General features: G+C 39.5%; 1 long non-coding RNA gene across 1 annotated transcript; it reads left to right on the top strand.

The window, feature by feature from the left end:
- Positions 1-400: 400 nt before the first annotated feature.
- LOC118501659 lies at positions 401-3,975 on the top strand. The gene is made up of 2 exons (XR_004904293.1): positions 401-1,125; positions 1,164-3,975. It is a non-coding gene; the product is annotated as an uncharacterized LOC118501659 (long non-coding RNA).
- The last annotated feature ends 3,247 nt before the right edge of the window (positions 3,976-7,222 follow it).

The raw sequence follows: 7,222 nt of genomic DNA on the forward strand, positions 1-7,222 counted from the left end.
TGTCTGGGCTTCCGGGCCGCGAGTTTTGCCCTGGTCCACAATCGCTGCCCCTCTGGGTCTGCCAGCCGCAGCTTGCATACTCAGGGATCACCGCTGCCTTCTTACGCGCCCGATGGCTTTTGCGCCGTTTTCACGCCAAACCTTCCCCCGACCTCCGCGTGGCGCTGGCCCGAGCCAGCCCCGCGCCCGCCAGCTCGTCTTCTCCTACCAGTCCGGATGAATGCGTCTACTTCAACCTCTTGGCTGCCCGACTTCCATTCAGATAAATCCTCTGCCGGATCTGGGTGTTATTCTGATAGTAAATTATTGTTGTAAATTATTGGTTTTCTAATCTTGGTTGTACGAGGAGGTACGGTGCGTCCACCTATTCCTCCATCTTGCCGGAAGTCCTCCGGATTTTTTCAAAATGGTGATGAGTACCGTTTGTCAAAATTCTAAAGAACACAAAGCACAATCCTCCCTTAATCTACATAGTTGTTACTTTCTTAGGAAACTCAGTGCATAATAATACTTGATCCCCCACTTTTTTTGGTAACTTTAGGTAATTATACACAGGTTTCATTTCTACATGAATGTCTTGTGGGATATTTTAAAGACAGAATTCTTTTTTGTTGTGAGGATTGAACTGGGCACTGAAAAAAGGTTTGGTCTCCTTGGCCACTGCCTACTAATGGTTCCTATGGTCCTCAGGCTCTGCAACCACCAGAGGTTCACACCTCCATCCTCCTACCAGCAATTTCTTCAATGTGCCCTGTTGTGTAGTCCCATTCACCACTGACAGCCACAGTGCTGGCAGTGCTCAGGCTTCCATGACAGAGTATTGCAGACTAGATGACTTAAACAGAAAAAAATTATTTCCTTTCTGGTCTGGAGGCTGTAAGTCCAAGATCAAGTATCAGCAGGTGTAATTTCTTCGGAGGCCTCTCTCCTTGGCTTGTAGGCAGCCACCATCTTGATGTGTCTCATTGGCTTTTCCTTTGTGTGGTTGTGCTTCTGGTGTCTCTTCCTCTTCTTATAAGGACATCAGATCTATTAGATTAGATCCCTACTCTTATAACCTCATTTAGCCTTAATTATTTCCTTAAAGGACCTATTTCCAAATGTAGTCACAGTAGGGGTTAGGTTGTCAAGATGCCACAGTAGGTTGTTAGGTGCCACAGTAGTCAACGTAGGAATCTGGGGGGAGACACAATTCAGTTTATAACACTCCTTCCCTTCCACTGCCTAGCTTAGTCTTCTCATCCTTCTCTTTGTCAGGGCTTATGGGAAGTTCACTCCTCAACACAGTCACTCCTGGGTAATGGTAATGGTGATAATAAAATACACTGCTTTACCTGTCACCTTACATTTGGCAGACTACTTTATGTAAATATCCAACTGTGTTTTGAAACAGTCTCTTTTCCTTTTTCATCCATTTGAAAAAAAGTATAAAGCATTTTAAACTTATAGAAAAATACAGAGTTATTTAGCAAATTCCCATGGACTCACCATTCTAGTTTAACAAATGTTAAGATTTTTTGCTGTATTTGAATCAGATTAACTTTATGAACTAAACATTACAGGTTCGGTTTAAGTGCCTTCTATTGTTTCCCCACTCCACCCCTTTCTCCCTCCTTGAAGTTGGTATGTTTCCTTCATATTCATGTCTTTATACTTTCAGTATATATGTACATATTCATAAAATATATGGAATTATTGTATGCATTTTAAAAACATATTTAGCAATATTGTACTGAACCCATGCCATTCAGCAATATTTCTTTTTCATTTTACACTTTGGTTTTAAGATTTATCTGTGTTGCTATGGGTACATATAGTTCACTACTTTTTCATTGCTATGTGGTATTTCATTCATGCTACAATTTACCCATTTCTCTTTCAATGGGCACAAAGATTTTTGTAATTTTTCACATTACAAACTTTTTGTTTATGTCATCTTGTATATATATGTGAGCTCTTTTCAGAGCTCTCTCTCTCTCTAGAGAGCTCTGAAAAGAAATCCAACTAACTGTGAGTTAGTGGCACAGGAGGTTATTTTTCCTAATGTAATAAGAGCCTGGAGGCAGGCATTCCAGGACCACCATGGTGGATAAGTGATGCCAAGTGGATCTGGGCTTATTCCATCTCTGCTCTACCATCCTTAGAAGATGTACTTTTATCCTCAGGTTTGTTGTTTCATGGCTATGGAATAGTTACAGCAATTCCAGGCATCATGTCATGTTACAATTAGAAATAAGGGAAAGGAACAAAAGTCCAATAAAGCAGTCTAGTCATATTGTCCCTGTAAACAAGTTTCCTAGGAGCCCCACTTAGTGATTTTCACTTATACCCCATTGGCCAAAATAGGATTATGTCGTTCACCCCTTAGCCAATTAGAAGAAAATTTCTAGATGGCATGGGGATGTGAAAGGGGTTAGGTCAGTTGATAAGTTGCATCTGCCATCCTGACCAGGGAATCATGGCTGGGCCCTAGGATATGCACATCTTCAATACTCTTAGATGTTGCCAAAGTGATATGCAAAGTGGTTGAACCAATTCATAGTATTGCCAAAAAAGTATGAAAGGTCCTGCTTTCCCATGTCAAAAATCAAAAAAGTATGAAAGGTCCTGCTTCCCCATATTGTGAAGGTACTGTGTACACAATGCTGGATCAAGTCATTGACAGAAAAATAAATAGACAAACAAAAGCCAATTGTCAATACTTCTAGAGCTTTAAGCATTGTGACTGGAGCTTAGAGTATACTGTCAGATAGGCCTGTTGGATTCCCTTTTCTGCCACCTACAGGCTAGTGATTCTATTTCAGTTTTTCTGGGCCTCAATTTTCTCATCTGTAAAAGGACCATAAAGGTAGCATCTATTTGATAAAGATGTTCTAATGATTAGAAGGAAAAATATCTATGAATGGCTAGCATAGCACCAACTACAGAGGGAAGCTGCAAAGTTTCTTATTGATTTTAAGATTATTACTTAGAAATTATATGCTACATGTAGGTTGGTCATATTTTTTGAGCCCCAAATTAGGAATTTTCCATGAGTTCCACTCATGAAAAAATAGGTTCAAATATTTAAAATGAGACCATTCTGAAAAATACTAAATGATTTCTAATGATTTAATGTATATGCTTAAACAATGGGCTTCACATCATCTCTATCTTCTAGAAAATGCTTGTTTAGAAAGTATAGCATGTTTCAAACTATGAGTCTCAAAGAACAAAATAAAATACAATTAGGTAGACTAGCTGAGACCAAATGACCAATACTAGCCCCATATTTTACTCTTCAATTTGTACATATAATCATTGAATTTTTCTTTTTTTGTTTTTAATGCCCTGGAAAACAAAGGTAAGAATGTGAATCTGAAACTTATTTTTTTCTTTGTGATATTTAACAATAAGTGTTAAAATATGAGTAATATGAAGAAGTGGGAAAGCAATAAATATTATTAATAGGTTTATTTTTCCATGTTCCATAATTTTTTATTTTAATTGTTGTTTAAGTACAGTTTTCTGCCTTTTATTAATAGATTTTTATAGGGGACAAAAAGCTGAAGTTATTAAATTCAGAGAAGAGAAGGCTAAAGGAAAATGTCATAATTATCATTCAGTCCCTGAGCATTACCTTTAGAGAGAACGAGATGAAGTAGAATGATTTTAAACAACAGAAGCATGGATTTGAGGTCACTTTAGGGAAGATTGTTCTGGTAATAAGCACTATTAAACCTTTTCCAGGTTTCCAAATTATTGAGTGACCTGAGAAAATAGACTGGGAGTTACTTTTCTGCCATTATTTTATGCCCTTTCAGGTCATGAAATACTTGGACTTTAAAATTTTTATTACAAAATTCTGAACCTTAAAAGGAGTGGCATACCTTATAGTTCTCATAGGTACTATTCAACATGTTTTTACTGAGAGATCTAATTATATATACATATCAGGCACAATGCTAGACTCTGGGGATTAGAAGAATGCCTGCTGGACTAGATTCTGCCCTTATGGAACCTACAGGCATTGCATTTACAGTACTATGATGGGTGATGCAAGAGGTCAAGATAGGCGACTTAATCCAGATGGAATGGGCTGGGCATGGCAGTCCAGGAAGGCCTTCTGGAGGAAGTGCATCTAGGTTGAAATCTGATGGATGAGGAGGAATCAATTGGGTGAAACTGGATGCCTGTAGGAAGCTGGTGATTAGAGGTAGGAGAGAGAGGTTAAGGACAGAGGAAAACAGATTCTTCTCTGGGGAGAGTTAGTCTGGGGGATGGGCTCAAATGGAGAAATGAAGGGCCTGAGCCGCAGTTCCTTGTAATACTTTTACTGCTTCTCTATTATTTTTCCCTATAGTCTTTTTTTTTAATTTTATTTTAATCATTGTTCAAGTACAGTTTTCTCCCACTTACTCCCATTCCAGCCCACCCACCCAACCCTCCCCTCTTCCTCCCCCACTACCCCCCATCTCTATCATCTTAATAACTGTGACATCATCATTTTATCTTAAAAATTGTTGAGAGGCTCTACTTGAGAAAGAGCTCTGGTAGAACAAACCTTTCCTCTGTGTTCTTAGCTGAATGTTGGCTTAAAAATCAAAGAGTGTACCACCATATAAAGACACAAAAAGGAAAAAAATCAAAGAGTAGAGTAGGGCAGGGAGGAAGAATGAAGGAGAGACAAGCAGAGGCCTGGAGGCTAGATGAATCTGCCCCTCCTATTTCAGTAGTTCATACTAGACATCCACATAGCATTATGGTCAAGAGCATGTGCTCTGAAGCTAAAGTGCTTGCTTCCAATGGCAAATGACTGGCAGTGTGAACTTGGACAAGTAAGTGTGACCCTCTGGACCTCAGTATGCCCATCTGTACAATAGAAATACAACACTTTCTCATAGACTTGTGAACATTAGATAAGTTAAGGTGTACAAGGTGCTTAGGACAGGGCCTGGTATGTAGGTAACCTTAAGTAAATGGCTAGCAATGATTGTCATTATTATTTACGTTATATAGAATCTAAGGCAGGGATCAATAATAATAATAGTTCTCACTGAGCATTTATTCTTCAGTTGTTATTGTGCTTTGCCTTTATTATCTCAATATTCTCAAGTACCTCCTGTTATAGACAAAAGGGCTGAGGCTCAGTGAGAGTAATTAACCTGCGCAACAAGAGAGGTCATATAGCCAGTGCACCAAACCCAATCTTGCACAACTCTGATGAAGAAGACTGGATCCTGGTTCCTTGTACTTTCTATTCAAAGTGCCTGTTTTCTTTACTGCTGTGTTGGTAGGCCACTTTTAGAACTGTGTGTTCAGTCTAGAAGTATGATCAGCTCTTTAAAAACCTCCTAGCAGTTATATTAATAAACATGGCTTAGATAAGTGCCAGAAAATTGGCCACCATAACCAAAGAACAGTCAGAGGAAAATTACCCAAATAATTTGTGTTCTAACTATCAACAAGTGGGTCTGGAGCACACAGTGAGTGTGACTGGCTACCAGGGATATAGATGGTGATGGAACTGAGGAAGAATGTTTATCCTCAGTCTTCAACTGCTTACACTGGGTCTCAGCAGTCCTGCTTCTGAGAAGCAAAAATGACAGCACTCACAACCCCTGTGAAACAAAAGACCACAGAGCTAAGTGCACAGAGGCTCTCTGCTCTGACTTACCAGGCTGTGATGCCTGCTTTCATCACTGCTAGCTAGGTGAACAGAGCCAAATGTTTTAGTTTCTCTGAATCCCAGTTTCACTTACTGTGAGATGGGAATATGAATACTTACATCCCCAACTCTTCGCAGACTTTTTCTTAATGTTAATTGAAATAAAGAATACAACACCTATAATACCATACACTACAATTGGTTAGCATCCAATGTTAGTTATTACTCTTCAGGCCTAGACAGCAACATACTTAGTGCTTTGTTTTTGGAAGGAGTACATTACTTCCAAAAAGGTTCTTGGACAATGTCCTCTGATGCTAAAGAAAGGTGTGAAAAAAGATAATTTCCAAGAGGGCAAAGACATTGTTCAGAGGACTAATGGGGGAAGCAGTGGGCTGAGTTTTGGATGCAGCTTTTTGTAGCACTCCCTGTATATTATGGTACCTGGGTCCCTTCCTAAGCTTTAAAGGAGCCAAAAAACTTGGCAGGGGTGGGGCTGGGGTGGGGGGGAGAATGCTAGTACTGGGAAGTGAGCAAAGATGATTTCTTGGGTGGGGAATAGGGTGGTCCTGCCTCTCCTTCATCTTCGATTAACAATGACTTAATTCCAAAAATATTGTCTGCAAATAAAATAAATAGACTAATCACTGTGGGCAATTTGTATGTTAATGTATCTAGGCATTGTTTCTAGTCTGACCCTTAAATATATGTTTAATCAATCTAGATGGATGAGTCATCCTGTTCTTAATTAATCTTTTTGGACATTTATAGAGAAAAGGCAAAGTCTTTACAAAGACCTTATTAATGTGTTTAAGTTTAGTATGGATTTTTATTTATGTGCATAGCACAAGCAGCCGTTACTTCTAAATGATGGCTTATTTTGGATGTTCTCAGACTTTCAAAATGTTTTATTTCCACCCTTGGGGAGGAATCAGGGGTGAGTTGAAAGGAAACACATGATGGCCATTTTCCATGGCATAAGCTGGCTCAACTTTCCGGAGCTTACACGTTTGTTTGGATTTCATAGCTTTGCAAACAGAGTAGAAGAAAGAGATGGGTGCCTTCACTTTTCTGAAGCCATTGCTGGGAGATGCTATCATAGTCAGAGATTTGTCTCAGTTGGGATGACCCTGGGCTCAATCTCCTTTGCTACAGAAATCATCACTGTTACAAATACAGTTCCATGGAACCTGAAGGCACTGGCTCTTACAACAAACACCAAGGCAGTGCCCAAGTGTACTTGTTGTCACGGGCTTTTGTTGTGTCAGACATTGCTGGGGATCAACCATCTGCTGGGACTCTAGGAGTTCATTTCTAGTGCTATTTGCTATAGGGATTTGACTTAAATTGAAGTCAATTCCTCTAGGACACTAGGCTATGTGTGTGTATTGCAGAGAATGGCATTATCACTCAGTCATCCAGCTCCTCTTGTCTACCAGAATGTTGTGCCCCAGGATCAACTGCATTTGGCATTCATTTGTATTGAGCATCTATGTTGTAGCAGGCACTGTGCTAGGTGTTGAGAATATAGTAGTACATACTATAGGTTTAGAATAGAGTTCCCAATGTTGATTA

The sequence above is a fragment of the Phyllostomus discolor genome, chromosome 7 (assembly GCF_004126475.2).
Source record: "Phyllostomus discolor isolate MPI-MPIP mPhyDis1 chromosome 7, mPhyDis1.pri.v3, whole genome shotgun sequence".
NCBI classification, from domain to species: domain Eukaryota; kingdom Metazoa; phylum Chordata; class Mammalia; order Chiroptera; family Phyllostomidae; genus Phyllostomus; species Phyllostomus discolor.